Source organism: Calidris pugnax, unplaced genomic scaffold, assembly GCF_001431845.1.
Source record: "Calidris pugnax isolate Ruff unplaced genomic scaffold, ASM143184v1 scaffold211, whole genome shotgun sequence".
Lineage (NCBI taxonomy): Eukaryota > Metazoa > Chordata > Aves > Charadriiformes > Scolopacidae > Calidris > Calidris pugnax.
In genome coordinates this window covers 1880460-1893567 of record NW_015091083.1, presented here as the reverse complement: position 1 = coordinate 1893567, position 13108 = coordinate 1880460, and the positions used below count along the sequence as shown (strand labels likewise).

General features: G+C 40.0%; 1 protein-coding gene across 2 annotated transcripts in view; it reads right to left on the bottom strand.

The window, feature by feature from the left end:
* Positions 1 to 4917, bottom strand: part of GAL (galanin/GMAP prepropeptide) — a 12642-nt gene extending 7725 nt beyond the window's left edge. For both annotated transcript variants that reach the window (XM_014957453.1, XM_014957452.1), the window contains exons 1-2: positions 4800 to 4917; positions 31 to 293 (exon numbers count right to left, since the gene is read on the bottom strand). The gene's annotated coding sequence lies outside the window, so the exon portion shown is untranslated. The remainder of the gene's footprint in view (positions 1 to 30; positions 294 to 4799) is intronic.
* Between the last annotated feature and the right edge of the window lie 8191 nt (positions 4918 to 13108).

The window sequence follows — 13108 nt, the reverse complement described above, 5'->3', positions numbered from 1 at the left end:
GGGGGGGGGGGGGGGGGGGTGTGTCAGTACCTTGAGCCGCGGCGCGACAGCCTCTCCCTCGCAGGGTTTCACCCGGTGGTGGCGGCTTGTCCCACGGCTCCGGTCCTCCCGGAGGGCACTCACTGCATGGCCACGGTGCGCGGATCTGCTCGCCCACCCTCTCTTCCCTCCGCTCTTTATGGGCTGCAGCGCGGCCGCGCAGGGGGGGCGCCCGCCTGGAGGGGGGGAGGCGGGGGCCGAGAGCCACCCCCCCACGCCTCCCCCCCCCGGATCGCTGCTCCCTCGCCAACCCGCTGCATTAGGAAGGGCAAAAATTACAGCAATTCAATTAGAGGTATTTGGAAGCAGGGCGCAGGCTGCGGGGAGAGAACAGCCGCGGGCAATTACCTCTGCTGACGGCGGCCGCGGGCGGGCTGGCGAGCGGGGCTCTGGTCTGGGCAGCCTGGCCTGGCGCTGGCACCGCCGCGGCCTCCCGGGGCTCGGCTGGCGGCGGGGAATGAGGAGGGGTAAAGCGAACGGGGGTCGCTTTTCAGAAATTGGGGTACAGAAGCAAAGCTGAATGGCAGCCCTCGCCCGTCCTGCCGGGAAACGCGGAGCGCAGCTTTTCCTGCGGGAATGCTGAGACCTTCACACCCTCCCGCCCCACCAGGGCCCTGCAGCTCCCTGTGCTCCAGGCCACCTGCGGGCCCTTAAAATCCCTTTGGCTCATGCCTTTTGCTCTGCATCACAGCAAAAACAGCTCAGTTAAAACTCTTCCATCGCACTTCCTCGCTGCTTCGTACCCAAGATACCACTTTCCCTTCCCTTCCTCTTTTCGGTTATACATGAAAGGCTAGGGATGTAACCCTCCCCAGTGATTAGACTGTTAATTTACAGCCAGTTAGGTTTCACAAGTTTGCTTATCTTAGTTGTCGTTACAGCTGGCATCGGGGAGGTGCTAAATTAAATTGCAGGGCAGAGATTCCAATGTTAGTTTCCCCCCCAAATTGTACTTCTCTGCAACAGATGAGTTTATTCACTGCAAGTCCCTCAAATTCATCTTTCAGTAAGAAAAGTGTCACAGATGCTACACAGAATAAGTTACACTTCCAACTCCTTTTTCTGAAGCTGCTCAAACTTTTACACAGTGTAAAGGTGAACTTGAGTGTGGAGCCGAGACAGCTACTGAACGATGCAATTCACCTGTTGTGCAACAGTTTGAAAACAAACCATTTTTCTACTTCAATGTATCATAATGTTCATAATCCAGGCTAGAAGCAGAAGCTGTGTCTAATAGTTCTGTTTCCTACCCTTGTTTTGTCAGGAGCAATAGGGCTAGAACAGTCTAGCCCTGTCATTGGATCTCTGATCTAAAACTGTTTGAATGAAGTTAATTTCATGCAATACTTAAATACTAATGTACACAAATAGGAAGCTCAACTTTGCAGATTTCATTTCATGTATCTTATAATTTGCTGAGGATGTTCTATCAGCCATTGCATGATCCTCACAGTTCAGACTAGATACATCTGGGAAACAGCAATATAATTTTTGCAAAGTGTTGTTTTCCTTTACATTATCAAAAATGTACTCCTGGCTGAAATTTCCTTGCTTTCAACTGTTAACTCCCCAAAAGTCATTTTTGAAACTTGAAGCTTCTCCGTGACACCAAATGTTTTCTTTGTGTTATTCAAATAAACCCACAGAAGTTATATAAAGACATATGAAAATATGCATTCAAACAATATTACAGAAGTGTTAATTTTGTTATCTTTGACTATAGTTTGCTCTTTGAGTTCCTGTAAAAAGTATTTGAAACAATGTATTTTAACCTGCAATTTTTACTCCAATTTTTCATCACTATACTTGCATCTTCTTGTCAAATTACAGAGTAAAATGATCTCTTCCTCGCCACTAGAGTCAGATGCAAAAGAAAGCCTCTTTGTGTACTCAAAGGCTTAATCCGTCACTTGCCCATCATGCTTTTTGTCTAAATCTATCTTTAGGTTAGTGTCAATTAAATAATTTTATCAGTCATTCTTACAATTGATGTTCTTATTCCTTCAATTTTCCTTGTCAAGAATGCTATTAGTCTTTTTCTTTTTTTTTTTTCATTCTGTAGGAATTTTAAATCTCACTGCTCAGACAGAAGACTTAGAATTAGTCTGAAGCCTGCCTTTCCTAGCTTAGCTTGAAAAATGGCCATCTCTGTGACTACATGGTTTATTTTTGTACGGAGGTGACCCATCAGTGTGCTAATTCCTCCATTGATTTATTTGTTTTTTGGTTAATTGTAAAGGCTTAATGCAATTTACAGCAGCTCTTGGTTATGCCTAGTTCTCACCAGAGGTTGACCATCAGACAAACACAATGAAGCTCATCTAAAATTTGCTCAAGTCAATAGAACAATAAGCATTGATAACTAACCTGTCTCTAATGTCTCTAAATTGATACATGAGAAACGGGAAATACCATTTGCTGTCTCACACAACAAGATGTACTCTGGTCTATAATTGTAACTGCATTTCATAATAATTAAATGACAACACAGGGGAGAATACTGTTTTCAGCCAAAGTAAAAAGCTTTGAATTTTTAAGGAAATGATAATATGGATTAAACAAATGAGATTATTGAAACATTGGGCTTGGGAAAAAATTAATTGCATCTTTGTCACTGGAGATTTAATTTTGAGAACAAGTAAATCCTAGGATTAGACTATGTATTTAATGCTAAAAATCTCCCTTACATGCAATCAATGAAGTAGGATGACTTTTTTTTTAAATTTTATTTTTAATTAACTAAAAACATAAACCATCAAGAATGGCTACTTAGTATAATATTCAGGAAAAGCATTGCATAAAAGTGAATTTTGCAGCATATTTTGGAAGGGTCTGGAGCTGCAGTGGCTCCCTTCACTCTCAAGCTTACTGAGAGATAATGAATGAAGCAGGAAAAGGTGTGTCTGCTATTTCTGTGTTGAAGTTGTATACCCAGGTTTGGTTTCAGCAATTCACCAATGAATACTAAAATCAAATATTAAAAACTACTGCATACACAGAGTGATGTCCATCTGCATGAAAAATGAGTGAGGTTTCTTCTTGCTTCCCCAGTAACATGAAGCGTTTAGACCATCCTCTAATATGTATCCAAAATCTCTAATATTACATGATCGATGGTGATGAATTCTAGGCTTGAGAGATAAGTTACCAGAAATATTTGTCTCCCATACATTGGAGTAATTCCAGTAAAATACTGACATTACAGCAAGTAAATGCTTTATGGGGAGGGTGTCATCATCCAGCTAACTAGAAATGATTCTTTGCAGAAGTTTGAAGATGTCTATCTTTTAATCTAATTCAATATTTACCAGAGGACCAGTAGCATGCAGTGACACCAGTAACTTGAATTACTGTTTTTTTCTGCATTAGAAACAATTTTATATTTTTGAGATCAGTGTTTTAACCCTGAATAGAGAGATTTACCGTGACTGAGCATGGGGATCACAAACACAAGGCTTTCTGCGGCTAAATCTAATTCTCAGTGGGAAAGGCACAATTTTTTTTTTGTGACAGGGTATGGACACTGACAGATCTGAGCATCCAAAAGCAATGAAGCATTTCAGTTGCTGAAAAGGTTGTGAATTGCTTCACTGATCCAAAGATTTAATGTAATTTGGGTGGTAAAGGAGGACACTGTCACAGAGCTGAAAAGTTATTTAGAGTTTTTCTATCTGTTCACCAGCTTTACTCCACACTTCAATGTTTGCATTTCAGCTGTTCGTTGTTAACCTAAGAGATAAATGGAAGATACACTGTCTACATTTATCTGAAGATGACATAGGACTTCAATGTTCAACTACTGTTTTGAAAGTAGCTTGCTCTTTAAGTCTTTGAGAAACCTCTTGATTATTTTTTCCCTCACATGTATATAACTTGTTTCTTCTGTAACAGATATAGAGCAGAAAACACGGGTTTTTTTACTTAAAAAAAATAAAAAGTAGTAATAAGCGAAGGGTCATTTTCTTCATCCTTCCAAAGCCTTTACTATTGTTTTCTTCCCATTTTCCTATTTTGTAATTTCTGTAAAATGTAGGCAATTTTCACTGAGTGAATCTTTTGCCCATTTTACCACCTGCAGCTCAGTGTCAAATAGAACTAAATATTACAGATACCCTCTGAATGAAGGGCTATTTTCTGATCTGAATTACACTCATATGAACTAATAATTTCCTGTTATTACATCAATGAGTATGCTACCAGAGCTATTATTCACACCACATATATCATTGCAACAAATCTGTGAGTACCACATGTTAGATCACCTTATATATTTTAAAAATTCTTTTTGGTTCAAGAAGCACATTGATTTTAGACTAATTCTGCATAAAAGAAAGAAACAACAGAATAAAAACTTCAGAGAAAAAAAATCTGAAAGTTCATTGCTGTACACATCAATAATATTATGAGAAATGATAAAAAACACTTGGTCTTGATTCCTGCTTCATAAAACTTACAGGAGAATAATGCATCTGTCCCATTTGGTTAAAATTAGCCAGTAGGTTGAAATCTATCAAGGGCAGCTTGCTAGCCAGCACAATCACAAAAGCTTCATATCCTAAAGAAGCCAGACTAAACCAGATAAACCCTCTCTTGACGAGGGTTTATCTAAGAAAAGCAGCAAGAATTTGAAATACTCTAAGAAACACTATTTGTAAATGTTTCCAGTTCTGACAATAGTGGATCAATACAGATTTCACAGCCTACTGCCATTTCTGGTCTTACGCATCCCCAGACCACTGCTATTTGGAGAAAGTACTTACATGCCGAAGTCTCATCGCAATTCCAGGAGACCCACTGCACCAGCAGTTTTCTTCATAGGCCAAGGAGGAAGGTGGCTTCAGAGCCATTGGTCCTCTCAGAAGCAGATACAGTATCTCAACTCTGTAAGAGGCAACAGAGATTGGCTCTCAGCTCCTGCTAAGATTAGAGCTCAACTTTTTTGGGAGGCAGCAACTCTGGCTGAGTCCTGCAACAGCTGGAAACCTCTGACTCAGAGGGCAGGTTCAGGACTTCCAGGTGCAGAGGATCCTTTCCCAAGTTCTGAATTCTAATGCTTGCCTAAAGGAAGTTGGTTCTTGGCTTAAGTTTCCATTTAATTCCTAACTCACCAATTACTTCCTCCACCTTTGAACAGTAAATTCGGTGGAAGCTCACACCTACCAAACACAAGGAAGCTGGTTCTGCTTCTGCAAGATCTCAGGAGGAATTACTGCCTACCTACTGAAGAGAAATGGTAGTGAGGAGCAGTTGATGACAGCTACCTGTCTCCTGGTGAGCAACTTCTAAGGTCACAAAGGTTGAGAAGCTTTTCTTATTTAGAGGCAACAGAGTTCTGAAGTATTTTGTCTCAGCCTTCTGCTCAGTGTGAAATCATATATCTATTACATTGTTTGTTATTTTAATTACTAAGGCTAATTAAAATATGTGAATAGCTCTATACAGATGCATCATGCCATATGATGTCTTTTTTTTTTCATCACATGAAATAATCTTTGCATATTTTTGCATTTTAATGTTAAACAATCTAAAGGTTCACTGCTTTTAAAAAATCTTGCCTGTGTAAAAAATAATATTAGTTCCTTATTTGAAAACAACATCATTATAACTGAATTAGAATTTCCGTAGTGGCCTTGAAAGCTCTTAAAATGTGCTTATGAGGCATGATGCAAAAGGTTCCTATTATTAAATTACAGCGTTGCATTTATCGTAATTTTTGCCCAGGACTTGTATTTCAGTATCACTGGATGAATGAAGCCTGCAAAATAGAAATAATCATCACACATTTTCTTAAAATGCTTTTTAGAATGGAGAATAAAATGCATTAATCTATGCATTAGATGAGAGCGCGGCGGTTCCTGTAGAAAGGCAGGTGGGAAGGGCTGCTCACTCTGATGGTTATGGGGCTGCTGCCTGCTCTGCCCACCCACAGGCTCCAGCTGCAGCCCTCACGGTCACCCCAGCCAGCTGGTGGCTGTGCAAGCCTACCCAGAATCTTGAGGTCTGCAAGGAGTTAGAAGGGCTTATTATGCAGTGCTTTGAAGTTGTCTGTCAGAAGCATGGTGGTTGAGACCAGGCCTGTGCTCTGCAGCAGACAGTAATCAACTACCTGGCCTGGCTACCCTGTGAGGAGAGGAGGTATCCACCCAGTGAGAGCTTCCTATCAGGGACACTGCTGCCCAGGTGAAGGCCTGCAAGTCTAGCTGGACCCCAGATCACAGGATCAAATGGCTACAACAACATATATGCTGACCCACCAGTGGTGGAGGAAGGGGTGATCTGGGACATGTTGAGACACACAGGTCAAAAGAGATTGTACAAAGCTAAAAATTACTTTAAAGGTATCTTTTCTCACAACTGTGATTCATACAGTGGCAAAACTTCTGTTATATTGGGTAGGATATATACTGAGATCCTGATGCGTGCTGAACACAACATTTCTGATTCTCAGTGGGAACAGACGTGCTTAACATCTTTCAAGATTCCGTCTTCCATCAATATTTTTTGACATATAAAGGTGAACGTATTGGCCTTTTTTGTATTTGAAAATCTTTTCCTAATACATTTTAGTATTTTCAGTGGAATAAGGGGGAGAAAAGTCAGTATGTCTGTGCTGCATATGACCTTTTCCATGGCTTTGCAGAACAAAAATGCCAATGATGTCATGCACAAGCTCCCATATAGTCGGTGGAGGGGAAATCAATATGGTCAATAGTAACTCCACTTAAGTTAATTTAAGTACCTACATGTCGTAAGTTGACTAGCAGTCTACATTTCAGTGACTCTTTGGCTAACTATGCATTGACTGTTATGGAAGCTTTGATATGTAGCTCATCTGTAGGGACCAAAATAATTCCAGCCATGATGACAATTTTTCAAACAATAAAAAAACGTTAGAAAATAGTAGGCAGTTGTTATCTCTGCCTAATGGGGGCTAGAAGAATGTAGAACTGGGTTAATCTGCAAGAAAAAATCTTGAGGTTAGTTATTAAGAAAAACTTGCTAACTATATGGTTAGGAAAAGGATGTAATAAGAAATATAATGGTAGAGGATTTATTTGGAGGCTTCTCTAGAGACCAGGTTCAGTGAACGTGCCAAGAATAATGCATGTATGCTTAATACTCCAGAAGAGTAACACTTGTACTACCTGATCTCTCCATTCTACCTATAAGTCTCTGTGTCAACAAAACTCAGGGACAGTTCATTTCTTGGAATTATTTCAGGTATATTTATGCTATGACATAATCTGGATTTTTTACTGTTTTGCTTGATTGAGCATTTTAACTTCGTGTACTCTCCCAGCATATTCATTATCTTTATCTAGCTTCCCTCACGTGTTGTCACCTTACATTTTATCTCCTGTGTTACTTCCTCTATCATTCTTCTGCTTTGCTGTGGGATCATCGCTCCTTTTCATATTCTCCTTATTCCCGTCTCACTTTATTTCCACTCTTTTAAGTTTGTTTTCCTAAAGAAATAGAGCTTACAGTATTACTCTGCTGTCTTCACTTTTGTCCATTTCCCACACATGGTTTTGGAAAAAAAACGCTTAAAATGAAGCATGCCATCAATCATAAGGTATAATCTGTAGCAAACCAAGTTTCATTAACTTTAACGATGGCTGAGTTCCTGAATTTCTTTATATTTTCATAGACTCATACAGTAACAAAATTGAAAAAATCCACTAGAGGTGGATCTAGTTCAGCCATCCTGCTGGTAGCTTATCCCACTAGATCTGTTGCCTCAGGGCCTTAAACAGTTGAGATATGAATATCTCCGAAAACAGAGATATTCCCCCACCTCTGTGGGCCCCTGTCCTAATGTTTGACTATCTTCAAGGTGATTTTTTTTCTTCCTTTTATCTAGTTGGAATTTCCTGTGTTGCAACTTGTATCTGTTTTCTTGCTCCAAACTGTGTTTCTGATTATTTTCTTGTTTTGATATTGGATCTGCTACCTCTCCCAGCTTTGTACTTCTGAAAGAAGAAAAGAAAAGGAATGCTCAAAAAACCAACATTCTTGGGAAATGAGTTTGCTGTAGCACCCTCTCTTCTAACTTGCCTGCATTTTATTTCTTCTATTTTAACCTTCCATATCCTTTTACTCTTGTCAGTTCTTTGGGCAAACAGAAATAAATGCACAACATTTTCAAATTCACGTGTACTAGGGGAATATCACAGAATCACAGAATATTCATGGTTGGAAGAGACCTTTGAGATCATTGAGTCCAACCACAAAAAAGCAAAACAAACAACCAACAACAAAAAAAACCCAAACCATACCCACAACCCAAACCAACACACACAAGTCCCACACCCACCCACAGACAGACACAAACCAACAATCTCAGGCATTAGACCATGCTCTGAACTGCCATGTCTACACATTTCTTAAATACGTCCAGGGATGGTGACTCCACCACCTCCCTGGGCAGGCTGTTCCAGTGCCTGACCACTCCCTCAGGAAAGTAATTCTTCCTTATATCTCATCTAAACCTCCCCTGCCACAACTTTAGACCATTTCCTCTGGTCCTGTCACTATTCACTTGGGAGAAGAGGCCAACACCCACCTCTTTACAACCTCCTTTCAGGTAGTTGTAGAGGGCAATGAGGTCTCCCCTCAGCCGCCTCTTCTCCAAACTAAACATACCCAGTTCCATCAGCCTCTCCTCATATGACTTGTTCTCTAGACCCCTCACCAGCTTGGTGGCTTTCCTCTGGACACGCTCCAGCACTTCAATGTCCTTCCTGTAGTGAGGGGTCCAGAACTGAACACAGTACTCAAGGTGAGGCCTCACCAGTGCCGAGTACAGAGGCACCATCACTGCCCTACCCCTGCTGGCCACGCTGTTCCTGATACAGGCCATGATGCTGTTGACCTTCTTGGCCACCTGGGCACACTGCTGGCTCATGTTAAGCTGGCTGTCCACCAATATGCCCAGGTCTTTTTCTGCTGGGCAGATTTCCAGCCACTCTGCCCCCAGCCTGTAGCATTGCCTGGGGTTGTTGTGACCAAAATGCAGGCCCCTTGGCCTTATTAAACCTCATCCCATTGGCCTTGGCCCGTTGATCCCACCGGTCCAGATCCCTCTGTAGAGCCTTCCGACCCTCAAGCAGATCAACACTCCCACCTAGTTTGGTGTCATCTGCAAGCTTATTGAGGGTGCACTCGATCCCTTTATCTAGATCATCAATAAAGATATTAAACAAGACTGGCCCCAAAACTGAGCCCCGAGGGACACCACTGCTGACCGGCTGCCAACTGGATTTCACCCCATTAATCACAACTCCCTGGGCACGGCCATCCAGCCAGTTTTTTACCCAGTGCAGAGTACACTTGTCTATGCCATGATTCACCAGCTTCTCCAGGAGAACGCTGTTGGGGACGGTGTCAAAGGCCTTACCAAAGTCCAGGCAGACAATGTCCACAGCCTTCCGCGTATCAAGAAGGCGGGTCACATGGTCATAGAAAGAGATCAAGTTGGTTAAGCAGGACCTCCCTTTCATAAACCCATGCTGGCTGGCTCTGATCCCTTGGCTGCCCTGCGCTTGCTGTGAGAGCTCACTCAAGATGATCCTCTCCATGATCTTTCCCAGTACCGAGGTCAGGCTGACAGGCCTATAGTTTCCTGGATCCTCCTTCCGGCCCTTCTTGGAGGTGGGTGTCACATTGGCCACCCTCCAGTCATCTGGTACCTCTCATGTTGACAGATAACGGAGAGAGGCTCGGTGAGCTCTCCCACCAGCTCCCTGAGTACCCTTCGGTGAAGTTATCATATTTCTGTTTACTATCTTAATTCTGTTTCCTAGGACTTGCTTGGGGATTTTTTGTTTTCACATGGTGGAAAGAAACATTAATTCTATTTGTCAAGTAGAGAAAATCCTTACTTGGTTGAACACTTCAGCTGGATTGTAATGTTTAGAAGTACTGTTTCGTATTTTAATCAACTTTCACCTCCTTATTATCAGTGTAAGAATGACATAAGAAAATTTGGGGATTCGTATTTTTGCAGTTTGAATCAGCAGTTTCATCTTCAATTTAGCTTGCTTAGAGGAAAAAATGTTGAATTTACTACATTCCAAGTCGCCTGCTGGATCACTTTTTTGTATGTTGCAACTCAGAATAAAATGGTTACCATTTTAGTCTATGATATTATATTCATTTGGCAATAAAACTAAGAATGATTCATAACTCTTTTGGAACTATTATTTCAAGCTATTTATAGGTTCAGAAAGACATCATTGCACATGTATTGATGTCTGTATTCAGAACCACACCATTGCATTTTTCAGGAAGTGAGTTTCACACCATCTAACTTCAGGTGTACCTAAATTAGGAATCAGTGAGGTCACAAGAAAGTGATCCTGAATATGTTAGTAATTTTTCTCTCTCTGTTGAAAATATGAGCAGCTAAGGTCATGTCTTAAGAGCCTTGGTTAAATGCTAAAGGTAGATGGTGTGAATGCCTCTTCATTAAAAAAAAAAATCACCAAAAATACTTGCCCACATTACATAATAGCCTTTAAAAATTATTTAAATGTTTTACAAAAGTACAGGCTTGTTCTGCAGAACTTCAGCCACAAATGCTTGGCTTTATAAGACAGTATTCACTGTAAGATTTTACTTTTTTCTTTTTACATAGAATATAAAAAGTTCATTCTTCATCTGAAATTTTAATTCTCTAAATGTACAAATGCTGAGGTAAAACAAATGGGTAGTTTTTCTTCAGATTAGTCCAATGGTTAGATACTTCTCTATGTGCTTATTCTTTCTTTCCTTCCTTCCTTCTTTCTTTCTTTCCTTCCTTCTTTCTTACAACACAGCAGTCAAATTATTACTGAAAGTTTACAGGCTCCATTTTCCCCAAATAATCGAATAAAGCAAATTAAATAAACCAGAAAAAAGCAGAAATATGCCTGGCAGACAGCTAGCTTACTAGTTTTCTTGTGTAATTGAATAATATTTATCAAATAAGCTTTGTATATACAGAAAAAAAACAAGAAACAGTATAGACTTTTAAAATACTTATGCCTGTTTTTCATTAGTTATCTACTGTCTTAAAAAGGTAAATGGTGTGCATTAGCACTTCAAGAAGAAAACAAGCAATTTCATAAACATTTCTGTAATAAACACTTGTATCAGGGTAGATTTTGCTATCTGGATAAAAATAGGAATAATTATGCTTATTCTGTTTCCATTTTATTTTTCTCTGTATGTCCTGGGTATCATTAATACATCTTTGTGAAAAGAATTGATATCAGTAGCTGCAGAATCTGGCATGACCCACATGATACAATTTAACAAATACATGTAAGAGCATAGGTGGCCAAAAGGACTGCCTCCCCTACTGGGTAAAGATATGCACACATGCATAAAAATAGACCCTCACTTTCCCATTTGTCATTTGCTAATCAAAACGGATTACTCTAGTCCTTGAAAGTTAGTAAATACAGACTCTGGCGAAGGTTAAAAGGAAGTGTTTCACAATCAAAGCCCTCATACAATACTGAAAAACATTTTGACAGATGTCTCAGTTACCAGATGATATTCTCTGGGAAGGAGAGTGAGTTCCCAATAATAGGTTTTAAATTACGGAGGATTTTTAAAAGTGTATCTGGTATTTTGAACCAGGAAAACAGGTAGCTGAGCAAAGGTGGATTCAGGGGGAAGAAAAAGGAAAAAAACTTTTCTTTTTACTTGTAGACATCTCTCTAGGCTAAAGAAAAATAAATTTAAAAATTTCCTTTGACAAAATATGTGAAAAAAAAACCAAACGGGTAGCATATGAGCTAGTCAGTGATACTAGCTCTATTAGACTTAAGAGACCTCTTCAATATGGCCATTGGAACTTAGAGTACAAATACATCTCACTGTAGATAACTGTGTACTTTAAGATGATATAGGTCACTTTCTGGACTCCATTGATGAGCTGCCTTTCAACTATAATGGCAGATTGAACAACTAGTTCTTATGGAAACACCTACACTATGGACATGGAAAAGGTAGTTACTTATCAAGTGGTCAAGATTATATCCTGCAACATGCCAAATCTACTTACTTTATGGAAAATTAGAATACAATGCTTGTTTATAAGGGGAGGTCTTTCATGCTCCATCAGCTTTCAGTTGTCTGCTCTGACTTGTTTTCACCTTTATAGGTGTTGTGGTTTTGGCAGGGATTGATTTTTCTTCATAGCAGCTCACATGGTTATAACACACCAATGTGTGTTTGCTGTGTTTTGCTGCCCTGTTTAGCTGCAGACATCTTCTGAATGTATTGGAGAACTTTCTTTTACCTTGCTGCAAGATAAGAATGAGACATGTCCTTTTCATTTGCTCCACTTCAGATAAACCGAGATGCATCATTTTTGAATTAGGTCACTCCAGGTTTTCACTGGGAAAAATAAACACTTCAAGAAGAGGAACAGGATGGAAGAATGATCACCATCCCATATGTCAAATGGCATGTATGTCTTTGATTTGACACTATGAGTGATCATTTTTTCCTTATTCCATGCAAATCGACCGAAGCTGCAACAGTAAGTGATACCTTTTGAAGTAATTCTGAAGAATGTTACCGTTGATTAAATACTGTTTCTGTTACAAACTTCAACCTGAAGAAAACTGGTTTGTCAACAAAAAACCTATCCATGAAGTTGAAAAGCCTCATTTTGTGTTGTCCTAAGGCTTGATTGAATTGTTTCAGTTCATGAATGCTATTTCAAATTTCAAACTGTGGTTGTTAAAATGTGATGTTTTCCTTTATCATTTGTATGCCAGGTATGAAAAAAAAAATCAGCAAATGAAGAAAAAATGCGGAAAGATTCACTGACTGCATAAACCAGCATAACTTGCCACATATTGTAGCTAGTTCCTTTTATTGCAAAGGTCGTATAGCTACTGTGTGCATAATGCTAGTAATTACTGAAGATTTTGAAGACTAAGAAAAAACTGACCCTTTGAAGTGGCAGTTCTGCTTTTTTTCCTGATCTGAACCTCAGACATTAGAAATAGCTAGATCATTTTCTTTTCCATGATTTCTGTCACTGCAGAGATCTTACTCTTGGGTTCAG